We start from the raw sequence: 18,862 nt of genomic DNA, 5'->3' as shown, positions 1-18,862 counted from the left end.
AAGGTTCGAGGGAAATTCAATGTGATTGTGCTATGAGACAAATGTATATAAACATAAATGCAAATTGAATAATTACATTTTCATTTGCCAATCTGGGGCTGGGGCGGGGTGGTTTAAAATGATGCAATAAATAGGACTCTTGGTAATGTAAATGCTTGGTGGGGCCAAATTTCAGAAGAGATTGTGGGCCAAGCATACTACCACACCATAGTCAAACTATTTCTTAAGATTCTTATCGGACTGGACAAAAGTTCCGCTGTCACAATGAGATTTCAGATGAAATCTAACAGTCCGTGAGTGTTCATTTTCCCATTAACATCCTGCTGATTTTCAACACTGATGAACTTGGACTGCAGTTTGTATTCTTGCCAACTGGAGTCTGTGGCTCAGTTATGCATGAATGATAACAATAATTCCCAATTTTCTCAGTCTTGCAGGAAGCTATGGTAAAATGCTACACTTTCCCTCCAAAATGTACTCACTTCATGACTTCAATATATAACAGTCGGATAAATGTTGTGGTTTGGTATTGCCAATGCCCGTGTATGTCACATCCAGTTCAATTTCAGAAGCATTTCATTAAAACACCACAAATAGGCACCGGAAACATAAATGGATTTTCACAGATATGACTGAATGTTAAACACACACATTGGTCCTATAGCAAGCAGATGCTTTCCAGTGGCTAATGATACGGTTTCACTACGTTACTGGCGTAGCCATAGGCATAGCCTTAGTTGTGCTAAAGCTAATGCAAACCAATATTGCCGTCTTGGTAAAGTTCAACAGCTGTAAAAAAAAAAAAAAAGAAAGAAAGTTAAAACATACCTTGGTACAACAAGCTCCTCGCTCAAGGTTCTCCAAGTCTAGTCTCTTTTTTGTCTCGGTACTGGTAGTTAGCTGTCATATACTGTAGCTCGGGATGTCCACGAACCACAACGATAATGTTTTCCTTAATTTTGAGCTCTCCACACAAGATCCGCCAAGTGTACTGGATGCTGTGTGTGACTCTCTGATGCTGACTCGCTGCCGCGAGGCAAAGAGGAAAGAAGGTTCATTTGTTTTAGTCGCGCTAACTACATTGACTTCAATTGAATCGCGCTGCCAGAAACGCCTTCAACGTTTCTGAACACGTTGTGAACACATGTGCCAGCCCCAAAACTGCTGGGGGGGAAACCAACGAGCCAATAAGCAACCCCAAGGGCTGACCAATGGAAGCGCTCCCTGGACTGGGCATCCCTGCTATCCGTTCAGACTGAATGACCTTTCTTACTTCTGCTTCATTGACATATAAACAATGGCCGCTGTTAAATAAAGCAGTTACATTACAACTCTCAACTTGCACACTTTGTCTCCTTACACACATCCAACGTGTGGTGGCAAGCGGTTCGTCAAACCGTTAACCCAGAAGTGGGTGCCCATAAGGTAAGCGGATTTGAATAGCAAATTAGCCAGATAATGAGCTTTAAACAAACCTCTGCCCTTAGCATCTCTCCAGCAGCGTCATACACGGAGGGTTTTTTTTTTTTTTTTTGGTGGGTGGGTGGGAGCGGACGTAAGGACGGAACCACTTTAAAAAGACAGATGGGATCGGAGGAGGATAAAAAGGCTGGAGGGACAAGGCCGTAAGGGTACCCAGGTCGCGGACGGAAGACGGAGGACGGACTGGCAAAAAAGGGTCAAGTACCCAGCTTTGCTTTCTCCACAGATGAAACGCGGCCATGGGCAGCTTTGGAGGGCAATTGACACCTTAATAGAATGCAACCCAGCATATTGTGCCGGGCCCATGAACCGTCATCGATCCATCCATTATCTATACCGCTTGTCCTGACAAGGGTCGCGGGCGTGCTGGAGCCTATCCCAGCTGTCTTCGGGCAGTAGGCGGGGGACACCCTGAATCGGTTGCCAGCCAATCGCAGGGCACACAGAGACAAACAAACATCCGCACTCACAATCACACCTAGGGGCAATTTAGAGGGTCCAATCAACCTACCAAGCATGTTTTTGAAATGTGGGAGGAAACCAGAGTACCCGGAGAAATCAACATAGTTTCTAGTTAATGGCTAATTTAGATGCCAAATTCTGATGTACATGCATTAGTCATATTCTGTTTACCTTTATTGATGATCTTCACAAAACATTGTTTAAAATGTTATTTGTATTAGATAGAGCAAATGGAGATTTTTTTTTTCATAAACATGATGTCATAAAACCTGTTTTCATTGCATGTTTTGCTATACATTTTAACAATATATACATATGAACACAGAGAATCCAATGGTGTTAAAAAGTTTAAAGTGGAGAAAGGAGGTTAACAACTTTTGACCCTCTCTCATTGATGTTTGCTAAATGTTTCTTTTAAAATAAACATGTAAAACTTAAGGCTCTTTTGACTTTTACATTGCAAATTTGTAGTCATCAGAGCAGCAATCTGTACAGTGCGAACATGAGCTGATAAAATCTAGAAAGACATACACTCGCCATAAAATTTGAAGCGTATCCTACAACAGGCCATGCAGAAAATAACCAAGTATATAAGGTAACAGTCAGCCTTGATATGATCATAAATGCACTCCCTTAATAAAGCCGTTACAGGCAATACATTTCTCAAATGATCCATGCAGGGTAAATGAATTAGGAGACATAAAATAATCTCGTTTGAAGCCAGTGCGCTCCTCACAAATTCTATCAACATTTCAGGCTATTGCAGGGTGTTAGTGAATCAGCTAGCGGAACTGGTCAGTTAGGTGCTTTTCCAAACATGTGGCATCCATTTTAACTTCAATTTACAGTCACCAATAAGGGAACACTTTGACTTTATAGGTTGAATGGAGGGTAGGAAGAAAAAAAAGATGTCCCCGCCAGTAAACGGTGTATATGAGGAAGCACCGGTACCAATGCAGTGGAATGATAAAGAGGAAAGCGTTGGGAAACCTTTTTAAGAGGAAGAGGGAAGGGTTTCTTCTTTAATCCCTGTGAGGCAAAGCGACTTAATGGAAACTCTCTCTTATCGGGCATGGCGCAGAGACCTTACCATTGCCTGCGCTTCACTTTGATGTGTCTGTGAAAGAGACCACTAAACTCGGCTTCGCCACATTTTACGCACACAGAGAGGCTCGCAACCTCTTTGGTAGGTTACACCGTGCAATAGATCTTTGCTGCACAGATAAGCCATTTTAGAAGTATTGGCTTTATTTCTGTTACCATCACCCCTTTAATGTGCATAATATGCTCATACCAAGCTACTAAAGACATATAGATTGGTGCTTTATTATATTTTGTTGTTGCTTCCAGAGCTGGGCATTTTCGAAATTTGATCCGGTTCAATTCAGTAGGATTACGATTGTATTCTATATGGTACGGCTGAGATCAAGAGAGTTTGATGCAATGACTTACTTGTCACTTTAGAATATGAATGAACTTGTCAGTAGGTTACAGTAAATGTGGCATTTCCTTCAAAGGTATATCTTAAATAAAAGAATATTCAATATTTATATCTATATATACTTGAAGTGGAACGATTCATTCAATGCACTCATGTCTTTTAAATCAAAACCCATTTTCCTATTCAAATTGTTCATTCTAATCTTTGATTTTGTATGTTTCTTTGTTATGCGTTGTCTTATTAGTTGTCTTATATGTTATTTTTCAATATTTTGTCAATGTCACGTTTCGTTAGTTACTCATTACTGTATTTCACGTTTTATGCTCCCTTAGTTTATTAAATTGTCTTTCCGTTGATAATCATTGAGTATCATGAGTCTTTTTTTGTGGATCCAAGATTTGGCAATACGCCTGCTGAACAAAACCAGGGGGGGGGGGGGTGACTCAGTTCAGGCCATAAACAACCTGTAGGGCCCTAATTTTGTGCCCAGTGCAAGTCAAGTACTAAGCACAGTCTAACTGTGTGTATGGTTGGGGTTTTCTTTCTTTTGGTATTTTGTTGCATTAGCACAAATAGAAGAGTGCGTTTTCACCCTTGTGGGAGGGAAAGCCTGCCTTTGAAAATTGGATGTGTAATGTTAAGTATTTTCATTTTTGTTTACTTCTGTGTTGTAATAATGACCAGTTTAGACACTGAGCCACCAATATTATAGACCAGACGAAGCAAGTATCTGATCTCGGGTCAGCAATGATGTTATACTCAGTGACCTAATCAGACAGCAGAGATACTAGGGATTTTATAGATAGATGTTAACCAGTGAAATCACACTTGTGCACTGGTTAAATATTAAAATCATTGTATGAACACATTATACACTGGTCCTAATGCTACAGCAATAAACAGAGACGGCAGTTGTGATTTTAATTAAAAGTTAATGATTACATCTGTTTGCTTGCTGTTTACATTAAAAGCCTGTTTTCATGTAGCAGTCTGTTGTAAGAAAAGCAACATACTTACTTAGTCGCACATTTAAACATGTATTTGTTGCTTTATTTCTTATACTATTATGTTCATCAAATGAGAGAGGAATGTACAGTGGTTGTGAAGTAAAGTTAATAGAAATACTGTGGTTGTTAAGAAAAATTGAAAGGGAAAAAAAAAGCAATAAAAAGTGACACATTTCCAGATGTAATTGTTTGATTCTTGAGAGGTTTGCTGACATCATGCATGACAGTGATTCAAACTCAACATGTTTGCAACTTTTGAGGTATTCCGTTAGTCACATGGTGAATTCTATGACCATTGTGACATCCAAGCTCTGTGATATGCTTTTTCTGATTTTTTTCTATATAAAATTTTCATCGGACAAAATAGCACTCTAAGTGCATAGCTTTGTTAACTCTTTGCTAAAGCATCTGATGAGAAACCTTTGCAGGGAATGAAAAATATGTCATATTTTACAATTTCTTGGGACCAGTTGTTCAAAGGTAATCTGACTAGATGTTGGTTATCGGATTGGATCAAATCTTAAATATGAGTTGTTCAAAATGGAAAAGAAGGATTCTGAAATTGGATTAGAACATCTAATCCAATCCTAGTTTTAATCTGGATCAAACAAACAGGATCTGTGTTGCTCAAACAAATTCTGTAGGATCTGGATAACTGGTAACAGGAAGGAAATGTAGCAAAACTTTAAACTTGGTCAAATAATCAATTTGTATCATTTTGTGGAGGTAGTTTTATTTATGTACTGCACTTGATTTGTTCAATCGTTACGGTAATGAAGTACGTGACGTACCGGTAACCATAGGCCATACTACTAATTAAAGTTTGTCACTTCTGTTGACTGAAAATGACATCACAACTGTTCAGGTCTCAGGTAACCAGCAATCACGGCTGACCTGTTTTCTGAAGCAGAGGCGTGATTGGTCGCCCACTGAGCTGGCTAAAAAGGGGTGGATTTTGCTGCTAAACTCATATTCCACAAAGGCAATATTAATCAGAATGCTGTGTTTCAACTAGTGGGCCTTGAAAAAAATGTGTTTGGGTTGATTTCCCCTTCGAGCCTTTCAGTATATTAAAGTAAAAATAAAATTGAAATAAAAATAATCTTTTCCCCATGAAATAGGCGCCCAAACAGATTCCAATAACCAACGAAAATGATATTATTTTTTTTTTCTGTCATTCATCGCTGCATATTACTTTCAAAGAAGCAACCCTCATAGATGAACCTGTCAAACATAATTTCTAACCTTCTCATCCCTTACTACACGTCCGGTCAGTCCTACATCCTGACAGAACGTCAGAGGTTTGGTCTGGGTCTTCAACAGGCTCAGGTCCGTCATAAACATCATCACAGATACGGACATTGCACCTGATAGCGATGTGCATGACAAGACATGCAAATATGTTCAAATTAAAAAAAGATTGGATTAACAAATCCAGATCATTTTGATGCAGATTACATTTTTTGAATAACCGGCCCCTGATGATTTGGATATCTTCCTCCACCATATGTATTTGTTGTAGCAAAAAATACTTCTTGTCACTGGCCAACACCATGGCTGCAGTCTCCTTCAAATAGATGTACTATGCACACCCTCAAATCATATCGACACATCTGTTTACACATGTGATGTACTCATTAGTATTAATGGATAGCGCTTGTCAAAAGAGCAATTATTCCTAAAACAAGAGATAAGAATGACAGCTTTAATGTAGGAAGCAAGCAAACATAATAGTCATGCATGTAATTGAATGGGGGGAGACAAGGAAAGACAATGATAAAGGGAGAGTGACTTAGACGTGAGAGCTCGTTTGTCATTCAGATGTTACTTTACATATCGCTGGCGTTGGGCCAAAACCTTGCACCTCCAAAACAGTCACTTTTCACGAGAACCCAAAAATGGCAAATTTGTTCATCCATTAGCATCGCATCGTGAATGAGAGCAAGCCAATTTCAACACTTTAGATTGGTCACTAATGTGCAAAGACAACACAAATGTGTGTGGACTGACCAAAAGTATAGATTTCTGAAAAAATATGAAATTCACCAAAATGTGATATATGAAGTTTTAGCCCGAAGCCAGCGATATCTTGTTTCACTTACTGAACATTGACTCTTATAACCAACTTGTTCTATGAGAAAAACATTTAGAAAAAGAAATTAACCTATCCAACAAATTCAACACACTTACTGTATGCTATTTTGACAATAACAGGAAGTTTGTCATTATTTTTCATTATTTGTTGCAGGTATAGCCACAGGCTATTCTCTCTCTTCATCCATCCTCATTTCTGTTCAGTTACAATTTTTCCACTGTCCACATCTCAAATCCTCGCATGAGGTGAGCCCATGGAATTTACCAAGTTAATGCAGCTCCTCCAGGATGACAGTCATACCCATTCTTTGCTGTGTCCATTGGTGTCCTGTTGTCTTCACAGGTGAGAGAGGGTTCACACTGAATACATGCAACTGATGTAAGAGTCTGAAAATATTGGCGGTGTGGAGAACGCTCTGCTGACTGCAACATCATCCAGCATCACAAGTTTTTTTTAGCGGTGGGTCACTGATGGTCTGAAAGGCAATATGAACCAATCCAAACCAATATGAACCATCCAAACGCTAGCCGCAGCTATGTCGATTCTGATCACATAATCCAGTTTTGGTTTTAATCTCGGTCAAACCCTCGTCTTGTGTTGTTCAAAACATTTTAGTAGGTTTGAGATAACTTTGGTCCTAAAAATCCAGACTATTAAAAGAATAGTCTCCACCAGTAGTATGGTGGATTCAGGGTGGATTTAAAGAATTCCATGTGAGTTAAATTCAAATCTATCTGGTCAAATCAATAACCAGAGCGTTTTTCTGCAACCTGTGCTTTCTTCCATTCCTTTTCTGACACCTTGAAAAAGGTATTTAACCAGAGCTGGGCATTTTACAAAAAAATTGCGGTACATTTATCGCCTTCCATCTGCAGCAGGGGTACCTTTCCGCAGTCCATCTATACGCCTTTTTGCCCGGCCGGACCAAATAGTAATAATCACCTATAGGCCGAGTCCACTGATAGTGTAGTGGTACACACGCCTGAGTTGTGTGCGGGCAGCATGGGATCGATTCCCGCTCAGTGACAGTGTCTATGTGTGCCCTGCGACTGGCTGGCGACCAGTTCGGGGTGTAGTCTGCCTTCGCCCATTGACGGCTGGGATAGGCTCCAGCAACTACCCGCGACCCTGTATAGGATAAGCGGTTTGGAAGATGACATGACATGACATGACCTATAGACCGGTCCGCCTATCATTTTAAATGAGCTTCCGTTAGTGTTTCTGTCTCAATTTCCATAGAGCACCCACTAGTTGAGCATTATTTGAAACGAAAGACTCACCGTGGTCTCTACTTTGATATCCAATGCAAATGATATTCCTAAATAGCATCACCTAAATATGACAAATATGACACGAAAAATATCTCATCTTGGTGCTTGTGTGTCCTAATCTTACCCAATCCAGCAAACCTGACACGCTGTGGCACTTGAATATCATAAAGCCAAGAAAACACTAGCTGGATTGTAGAGTCGGTTATTTTCTCATACACTTGCTTCAGGAGCATACGTTTGGGTGGATACTGAGACATGCAGACACAAAATGCATGAGCAGATTTGGTACAGTAAATGCACCTACAAGAGGTTGCCCACCCTGGATTATTTTAACATTTGCTTCTGCTCTAACTAAACTTTAAAGTAGAAATCTGAATGCTTAAACTCGCTGCCCCCCTTGTTATTCATCACACTGTGGAGAGGGTGGACACTGAAGAGCCACTTTAGTGGATTTTCATGAGGCTTATTGCAGTATCAAAATGCAAGAGGCTGTTTGGTGAGTTATTCATCCCAAAATGAGTATATACTCTCTGCCATGTGAAAATGATACAGTGCATGTTCTTATCTTCCTTTTCTGCTGGTATTATGCATGAACAACTATAGTGAAGTCAGTATATTCATCTTAAATGTTGCTTTTCGTTCTTAAGATAGTGTAACACACAGAACTGCGATTCACGTACAATTTTATTGAATATTTAATTCCGTTTATATAATTAATTACAATATTCTAGCGTGTTCTAGCACAGGGAATTACCAACCACTGTGACGTGGCATATTATTGTACGGTGAGTGATCATCAGGTGTGATGTGGAAAATTATCCAATTTCACTTAATTGGTGTGAAAATTATTGTTTATATACTCCAAATAATATATCTTTGTTCATCCCCTTATGACAGGCAAAACAATTACATTTTCTTCCACTAAATAGCACAAGGTACAATTAAGCTGTGCAGCCACCTGTCGCCATTCATCCAACAAAACAATACTGAAGCTTTGTGTTAATTCCCATATCACTGGCGTTGGGCCAAAACCTCATAATCTCATTTTGCTGAATTTCATATTTTTTTTCAAAAATCTATACTATTGGTCAGTCCACATCCATGGATATTACTTTGACACATTATTGACCAATATAAAGTGTTGACAATGGCTTGTTCTCTTTCACGGTGCAATGCTAGTGGTTGAACAAACTTGACATTTTTGGGTTCTCCTGAAAAGTGACTATTTTGGTGGAGTTTTGGCCCAACACCAGCGATATGCTATACCTGTATAGCCATTAAAAGTAGGTTTGTCAATTTTAAGAATCTTGCAAACCTTGTTCCATTTTGACCACATTTTGAAAGAAATTATTGTTATGGCATCATGACTGTAATGGAAATGTCATATCCGATTGCACGACTATGACAGAACATGCGTTAAAGTAAATGCTAAATGGAGTGCATTTACCATAGTGATTTATCTATTGTACATCATATGGTGCCCAAAGTACTTTCCAAAGCTTCACATTCACCCAATCACAGTCATTCACACACCAATGGGAGGCTGTTGCCATGCAAGGCATTGCGAGGTGCACAGGGAACAAATTTGGGTTGCTCGGTGACTCCTCGACATGGTTACAAGGGTTGAGGATTGAAACTACAACCTTCAGGTAAATAAACGACCACTCTTCCAAAAAGTAGAAACAAATATAAAGTAGGCAATAGTCATCAAATGCAGTCATAATTAATCAGTTCTACAATATTATTGGACCGCAGTGAGTTGAGTTTGTTTCCTGGAAAAGACAGCACAAGGAAAACAGAAGCACAGGTGTCAATATACAGTTAAAATACAATGTTGCTATCACAACTTTGAGCAGGTTCTGGCACAGACGGTATCACAAGGCTGTTTTGATGTACCATTCAAAATGGATTTCATTTCTGAGGGGAAAAGTCAAGAAACCAGGATTGACTCAAAGGTCAAATTTTGTCATTTGAATGTAGCGTGTGATATTTTGACTGAGAAGAAGAAATGAGAAACTGAATGTAGAGCACATACAGCAGGATTGGAATGAAGCAAACTCAGTGAATTTCAAGCTAAATACTCAGTCTTGGACGTTTTTTTTTTTTATAGTCAATCTCCCGTTTGCACATATGTGCTTAACTTTTACTAATATCATTTGATGTACTATTTCCTGCTGAACTCTCATGAGGACTTATTTTAGAGGTATAATAATTTTCCATGTTTAAGTTTACATACCTAAGACAAGATCAGATCAGTTCATTCGATTCTTGCATGCTTAATTTTATTTTTATTTTTCTCTCGGGCTTCCAGAACAATCAAACCTGGACCTTTAGGTTACTCAGATGTGATCAATTCCAGTTACCTATTTGGGAGTAACTTTCCCAAGGAGTTTTTCAGAATTAAAATCCATGTTATGTTCAAACATCTTTCCTATCCGTTTTACCTCCTCAGACTAATCGATTGGCTAGGACTGAGTGTGTATAATTAGACCGAGGCCAAAAAACCTGCTTCCATTTTTGTTCAGCATCATCGGATTTTTACTGATGCCTCAATCTCCACTTTTTCACCCTGATTTGGCACAAGCTTAGCAGAGCAATGTTGAATTCATGTGGAAACATGCAGAGAATTCTCTGCTTGCTCCTGAGCAGGAGGGAAAATCCTCCACTGGGAATCGACACATTAGTGCAGCGGCCGGAGGAGGCCAGAGAATGCTATTACATACAGCCGGCTCCTGCTGATCCCTCGCTTCTTAGACAGCAGTTGAAGGAATCTTCTGCACCTACGGTAGCCTCTCTTGTGAGAAATCACAATGGCAGAGAGAGCACATTCTCTTTTATAGGTCAAGACTTCAGCTATGACTCCACATTATTCACAGTGGTACTTCTAAGTTTGACCACAGTCCTAGAATTCGATTTGGCCAGTGTCTGTCTCTCTGTGTGTCTATCTATCACAAATTACAGCAATGTTTCTCATAGAAGAATAATAACAGCATATCTGAAAATCCACTTGAGAAAGTTTGCAATTTTGCAGCAAGGCAAGGAAAGCACGCAAATACGGAATTGAATTTGTTTTTATTTACAATAATTGACCGAAGTCTGTGCAAATTAAAAATCCAAAAACATAGTTGCAAAAAGTCACTTTGCCGGAATTGTTGACATTTGCAAAACATTAATCGCATTTCGCAAAACAAATTGTACAAAGAGCAAAACACCATGGATTACCCATGAAAAACAGTCACTTGCTCAGATTACTCAGTTCATGTTTCAAACGTACTGTAAATATATCTGTCAGTGTCATCTATATATCTGCCAGTGACCTTGTGTCGTTGTGTACGGCTGTGCTGACCTCATGACATGTTGACTTTGTGAAACTAGACAGCCAGCAAACTAATAAAGACAACTCCATAAACAAGGCTTTCTTTTTTTCCAAGATCATTTTTTTTGGGGGGGGGTTACAAATGTGTTTCCTTGACCCCAGTGGATCTCCGCATACTCACAGTTCCAGACTACAGATCTATTTGCGGATTTTTTTCCATGATGTTTACATTTTTATTTCTTTTTTGTGTGTTTTTGTGAGGGGATCGAATCCCTATTTTTCGTGGAAAACACATATTGGAGGCTTATCAGCATTTTTTAAAGATGTTTTTGAATTATATTTTTCCCCCCAACTTTCCCAAATTAATTTCAATGCGATCAATTGTACATGGATTTTTACAATTCGCAGGCCGGTACGCATTTCCATATTTAAACTGCAATTTTTGTCATATATCTGGCAAGGAAGTGTGTGGTCCTATGAGGCCCTCAAGTTTACTTTTGAAGGGTGACTTCATTACAAAATATTAAAATTAAATCTATCCATCCATCCATTATACAAATTCCAGAGGAAAAAAAAATACAATGAAAAACACTTTTTTCTTATCTGTGTGAGAGTGAATAGACAAGTGAATTTGACTGATGCCATTGATCACACTTGGTATGGTTTGAGATACATTTGTAATTTGCATGGGATTAGTTGTACTTAAAATGGCCGGAAACTATCCATTTCTCCAGCCATCCATGCATTCAATTAGGTGAACCTGACAGCAAACCAGGTAGGCTTTTCAATCAGTGCTTGCCTTTCCTAAAGGCAGGCACAGAGCCTTGTAATCTACATCTAATGGGTGACGGTCACACATGTTCTTTTGCACAGTGAGGAAAATGGAGGTATTCAAATTATCAGTGTATTCTGCGAACCAAGTACGCGCTGGTATAATGCTCATCATTCACTTTATTGTTTTCAGTTTTAGCTGCATTGCGATGTTTCTGCACTCACTTAGCTATATATAAATGAATGCTGGGATGGCCTTGAAATTTATTTTGTCATATTGAAAAAAATTCATCTCAATTATGGCATTTCAAATGCTTGCTAACAAAACACTGTTAAATGAGTCTACAACAAAATGCAAATTCTGCAGTGTAAGCTCTCTTCTGTCATTATGATGTTATTAAATGGGTAAATGTGTGCAGAACAGTTTAAGCTTCAATGAGACTTATCAAGGCACCGCATCTATATGCAAATTACACCTTATAAATGATTTTTACAGCTTCATTGGAATATTTTCTGACACTGTCAGTCATTTCTTTTTATCCTGAAAAGGCTGTCAGTCGCTGTGATGCTCCTATTCGCTGCCTTCACTGAATGAAAGGAAATTAGACATCCTACACTAATACTATTTTTCACTTTATTCTACTTTTCATTCATTTATTTGCTAAACCGTTGAATCCTTCTCAGATAGGTGACCAATCTCTAAATGAAATGGAGTACAGCTGATAATTGCGAATGCAAAATAATGACAGCGTCTAATGTGTAACGCTTTTTCTTGTTCGTGTCACAAGTGAGGTGATGCTTATTCCAGGTAATTGGTCAGCGGCCATTCACAGCATACTATATATTCTATCACATTTTTCACATTTAAACAGTGCATTTTGTTTATGGTCATTTGTATCAAGAATAGAAGTTAAAAACATTAACTATTGACAAGGTTTTCAAATTGTTGTAAAATTGCATTATTTAGTTAGAGTATTCTAGTGTAATGATTATAAATAGTGACTGTGGTAAAAATTCTATTTGAATATATAAAACATTGTAAAATATATTTCAAAACATTTTTCTATAGATTACATGATGCGGGCATGTGGAGTGACTGACACTGTTTTTATGATGACACAACGGTGTCACAGCTCCCACAATAACTTTAAAGTGTGCATATGAGGTGCATGGTCAAGGAATACAATTTCAACACGGCTCAAAACGTCAGCACAAGTTGGGCAAAATTCAAATTCAACCCCAAAAGAGCAAACCTTTCACACTATGCACTCTGTATTTTCCATAAATATTACATATTTTTGATAATGATCTTACACTCCACAAAAGGTCATCATTTATCACCGCAAAGAGGATCTAACAAGTTTGATTAAGCCCTACATTAATTGTTTGGGTTTGTAAGGGGGGAACAGTTACGGAAAACACAAGTGAGGAAGAATAAAGAAAGATTATCGTTGAGAACTGTTTTGACTTGATGAAGTCTCAGAGATGGAGTTGCAGGGGTCATGACATGAGGGAGAGAGAGAGAAAGTGGGGTCAGGAAAGGAATTAATTACCACAGGGGCGAATTGTTACTGGGCTCTGAGCTTGGGGAAAAAGGATGAAAGAGAAACGGTAGAAAAGCTTCACATGGAGGAGGAAGATCACAGTGAGGGAGACACATCACTAATACAGAGCGCAGTCTTGTGCACACAAATAAGGCCTTTTTGAAGTCACGGTAATTACGTTATATTAATTAGACAGTTCTCCTCTGGTCTCAGTGGGTTGCAAAATCTGTTGAACCCCTGATGACATCCGTACACATGTGATCTTTATCCTAATGGATTATATGGCTGATGGAATCAGTCCTCATATCAATGAACATTCCAGTTATCTTGAGTCTTATGTGTGATTGTAGCTCAAAGTGGAAAATAGCTGTCAGTGATGGGCCTCATTTGCAACTTTTTGCAAGAATATGTCTTGATGCTTGTGAAACCTCATGCCATTGAATCCACAAGCCTCTACTGCATGTCAAGTGATATACAATCTGGAGCCACGCAGTAACCAAGCTAAAAATTGCGATATTGTAACTCAACTTAACTTTATTTATAGAGTGCTTTAAAAAACAACCACAGCTGTAACAAAGTGCTGTACATAAGATCGAACATAAAACATAAATCACAATGAATAAAAACTAATAGTGTAGTGACTGTGTAGCTGTGCGGCTCCAGCATGTTTTGTTGCACTCTTTGCAAATAGAAGGCTGAATCTTGCTCTTTACTTAGACTTGTCCTTTCCCGTAAAAGCGTTCTTCTTCTACAAACCTAAAGAGTTTTCCTTGTGCTACTTATCAGTGGCACAATACTAATAAAGGCAAAATAATAAATAAGTAAATATTTTCTAATTGAAATTTATAAGAAGAGCTCCCTTCACATTTGCATTAGAGGATGCATAACATCATTCGCATTTGCTACCGGACGGTTTTGCGCAGGATCTTAGCTGTTTCCAGTACTGCGCTCTTCTGTGTGTTGTTCCTGGTATCTGCTGGATACATCCACCTAACTAGCCGACCCCAGTGACCCGATCACTACTGGCACTACTGCTGCCTTCACCATTCACATTTCCTTGAGTTCTTCCCTCAGTCCTGGGTATTTCTACAGCTTTTCGTGCTCCTTTTTCTGGATATGGCTATCACTTGGGATTGCTCCATCTACCACGACCGTTGTCTGATGTTTATCAATAACCACTATGTCAGGCTGGTTGGCTCTCACCAGTTTGTTAGTCTGGATCTGGAAGCCCCGCAGGGGCTTGGCCTGGTTAATTTCAACCACCACCCATCTTGATTCTGTGACCTCCAGTCCATATTTGGTATAGATGTTCTGGTAAACTATTTCTGCTAGCTGGTTATGCCTCTCAACTGTGTCCCTTAACTGCCAGGATCTTATGCTAGGTTTGGGTCGAACGTATAATGACGCTTCGCACCACGTGTCTCACGTGCGTTTAGTGGGTGATTATACAGTTTACTTGCTCCACGCCACTCCACGACGGAGAAGAGTAGGGACTTCATCTTGTAGACAACAACATTTCCTTATGCCATTGTGCGAGCAACGATGGATGACGATCTAGTGTCTATTGTTGATCTGTACCTGTTGTTGACTAGGTCCAAACGTCGGAATGCCAAACATCATCTTGTATGGTTTTACAACATAATCCAGAGGCGCACACAGCTTGGTGAATGGAACCGCCTTCTCCAATAACTGCGTCTGGATGACTGCCGCTTCTAGCGCGATTTGAGATTGACCAGTGCCCTGTTTGAAAACCTCTTGCCTCGAATTGGTGCCAGTATCGCGGCGTTGTAGGGCTGAACACAGCCGACTTGATTCATGGCCAATTGTAGCTGATTACTTGCACTTGGACACCCACCGCCTTCCGTGTACGACAAACAATGTAACCATATGTACTTAGGATGACAACAGTGATGTCTTATTTCTAAAAAAAAAATAGACTGTCTTGTGTACGACAAACAATGTAACCATATGTACTTAGGATGACAACAGTGATGTCTTATTTCTAAAAAAAAATAGACTATCTTGTCTTGTGTTGAAACTGCCCATCAGAAATGCATGAGTGTAAAACTGCACATTAACTTAGTCTCAACCCTTCTACATCTGTGACTTAAAAAAAATAAAATAAAAATAATAATAATAATAATAATAATAATACCAACATAGATTTAGGCAGTGGCTGTCAAAATGATAGCAACCCCCTAGATATTTTTTTTGTTTTGTGCTCCGCGGGATTTAAACTCAAAATAATGCTGCTAAAAATGCTGGCAAACGGCAAAACTCCAAAATTAACACTTATTTTAAAAAACGCGAAATACCTGAGACGGTGTCGCTTTACTCTATTGTTGAATGACATTGGCACTTCTGTATATCTGAAGCTTAAGTTATTTGGGAATTTAATGTTACAGACTGATATAATCAATGTACATATGTAGGTACATAGATTCCTTCGTACAGAAGTGCTTTGAGCTTGCTTTCAGTTGGTGGAAAAGGGGCTAATGTCAGTCAATTAAAAGGGAAATTTCACAGAGACTCTAACTGCATCACTTGGATTCTGAAGGAGACATTCTATGAGACATGCGCACACGTTGTCCTTTGGCCTTCTTTTTAAGTGTCGCCGTCCAGTTTCAAAGGAGAAGCGCAAACATTTCACCTCTGCTGATTGATACTGCCTAGTTGAGTGACTGGAATTGCTGTTCTCACCTCAGTTATAAAAACAGCCACCTCAGCAGATAGTAATTGCTCGGTGCTGGAAGGTTCATCGAAGCATTAACTTATTGGCTTGATTAAAGTTATTAGTCCCATTAAAGGAGAAACGGAGCTGGGAGGAGCGTCCATTTTAAGATACTCATACATGACAAGAAAATTGGGAAAACAAATGATCTTTGACCGCACAGCTTTAACAAGAGTCTCTTACAAATCTGTAAAAAAAAAAAAAAAAAGCAGTATTTTGGTTGCACCGTTAATATAGTAAAGATATCAGGGGAAAAGTCATAAGGTTACAAGACTATGACAGGTATGTTTTACAAGTTGTTACAGTTGTTATTTTACAAGACAAAATACATTTAAACAATTACAAGAATTTTACAAGAATAAAGTCATAATTGAACAAGTGAATGTAATACCTTAAACGTAGTTTGCAATGTTAAAAAAAAGCTGTCTGTATGACATGACCTCATTAAAATGATCTTATGAAAAATCATCCCTCTCTGGGACCATTCTTATGCTTCAGGTGGGAGATCTCTCAGCAACTACTAGGCCAACTGATGCAATGACCACGTGGTAGCGTGGATTCCCTAACGAGGCACCTGTTATAAGATGACCTCATACCACAGGTGTGGTGTTACTCATTAAGGAACCTACCCATTAACTAGGATTTCCACTTGAACCTTCAGAACCCTTAGTGCTGGTAAGGGCGCTCAACAACCCCTTGCTTTAACACGTCAAACAATAGTCCAAACCAGTAACCATGTTGATTTCAGGGAATCACCAGGAACTGAGCCAGTTTAAGGTTATCCGGTAACTTCTCATTTTGCGTTATACAGTACGTACTTGGCTTCATAAACCCAACCCCCTCACATTGATTGGGTTTGTGGCATTGTGGGTTTAAATTTTCTCACTGCCTGTATGCTAGCCTGACAAGCTTAATGCACTTTATACTCGAGCTGGACCAATAATTCTATATCAATATGTATCTTGATTGACACGTGAATCAATAGAAAATTCCTTTGATAAAATGTTTGATAGAATTTTTTTTTAAAACAAACCCGATCGCTGCATGGTGCGTGATGTAGGCAGCGCGCATGTGCCTCCAAACACGAAAATCCGCTAAAACAATGAAGAAGCATTTAAACCAACAAAGAAGAAGCAGCTAATCCAACGGAGCATGAGTGTGGGCGCAGCAATTAAAATATGAAAGGACTATGTCAATAATGGGTCCGCTAAAAAGATAAAGTAGTCCTAAGACGGTTGGTTAACAATATATGCGCTGCAAGAAAGTATTAGTTCATTTATATTGTATGAAAATTGAATGAAGGCTAATGTATGTGTATCAACAATAATATAGCACCTAATGCAAATAAACATTTACAATGCACTGGTGGAGGACAAACTGCACATTACGCTACATAATGATGTACACAAAAACAGTTAACTGACATATCGCCCAGCCCTACTAAAGCACATTATGTTTAAAATAGTTTATTTACGCTTTATATTCACCAGTTTATTTCAATTTGTCATAGTTAATGTTGACCTTTCTCAAAGGTCAAGTATTATGTGAAAATAAAATAACCTAAATTCATTTTTCTCCGGGTCATTATTTTCAATAGTTTAAAAAAAAGAACAAAATCTATATATCTTGTTATCTTGTTATATGAAACACTTATATCACGATATACCATTCAGTCATATCGCCCAGCCCTATTTTATACTCCACACATGTTGAGCAGGCCCTAAAAACGTTTTTGAAGTCGAAGTGAAGTGAACGAGGCTTAATCCTGGGAGTTTCAGAAGCTGCTGCACCATCACCTTTTTGATAATCTGTATAATATATGCAATAATACTTATCATTATAAATTGCATATAATAACAATAAACTGGATGCTCAATTAGAAACTCATTCTTATAAGACCTACTGTATGTTTGTGTTTTAATGCATGGTTGTGTTGTTGTGTGTGAGCAGCAACAGAGGCGGCAGGCTAGGGGTCATCACAACATAAAACACATTTGGTTTGGGTTCGCTGCTTTCAAAACAATCACAGTGACAAGTTCATTGAAGCCTGACCTGAATGCAGCCATCTCTTCAATCGAATAAGAGTGCATCTTTGCACCGTCTGCATTTTTTTTTTTTTTCAGTGCAGTAAACACATCTACATCATATGTATTGGTGATGCCCCCATGTTGCTGTGTTTCAGCCACATTAGAATGTATTTTACATTGGAGGTCTGATTATGACAGGAACAACACGCACCTGCTGATAATTCAAATGTTACTATTCCATACAGACAAGTTTAATCAACAAAGACTGTCTAAAAGCAAAACACTGTTCTGATATTAATAAAAGTAAGGCAGCACCCCAAATAAAGTGTTTGTTAAGTGGAAATAACAGCCATTCTTGTTTTGTTTTGTGATATTTGAAAGACAAGGTAACAGACAGACAGACACATTTTTTGTGTTAGGTCTCTATTTTAGTGCCCAAAGGATGTCAGAGTGTGGGGTGTGCACTAAATCTACGCAGTGGGTGGGCTAATTGGGGTTTTGGTATGTGATGGCCGCAGCTTGACGCGGTAAAAAAAAAAAAACGAACATTCTGCATCGTTGTTGGCGTGAACGTAGCCTAGTTCATTCAGCGCCAATCGAAGCAGCTCCTCTCATTCCCTTTAAAATCGATGTGCATGAGGCACAATCATTGACAAGGCAGAAGAAGAAACTGACTTACTGGAGTCCATCAAGGAGGTCTAAGCACACAAAGTAT

The sequence above is a fragment of the Filicampus tigris genome, chromosome 6, assembly GCF_054856515.1.
Source record: "Filicampus tigris isolate MCC_2025a chromosome 6, RoL_Ftig_1.0, whole genome shotgun sequence".
Taxonomy (NCBI): domain Eukaryota; kingdom Metazoa; phylum Chordata; class Actinopteri; order Syngnathiformes; family Syngnathidae; genus Filicampus; species Filicampus tigris.
This window is presented reverse-complemented; position numbering follows the sequence as displayed.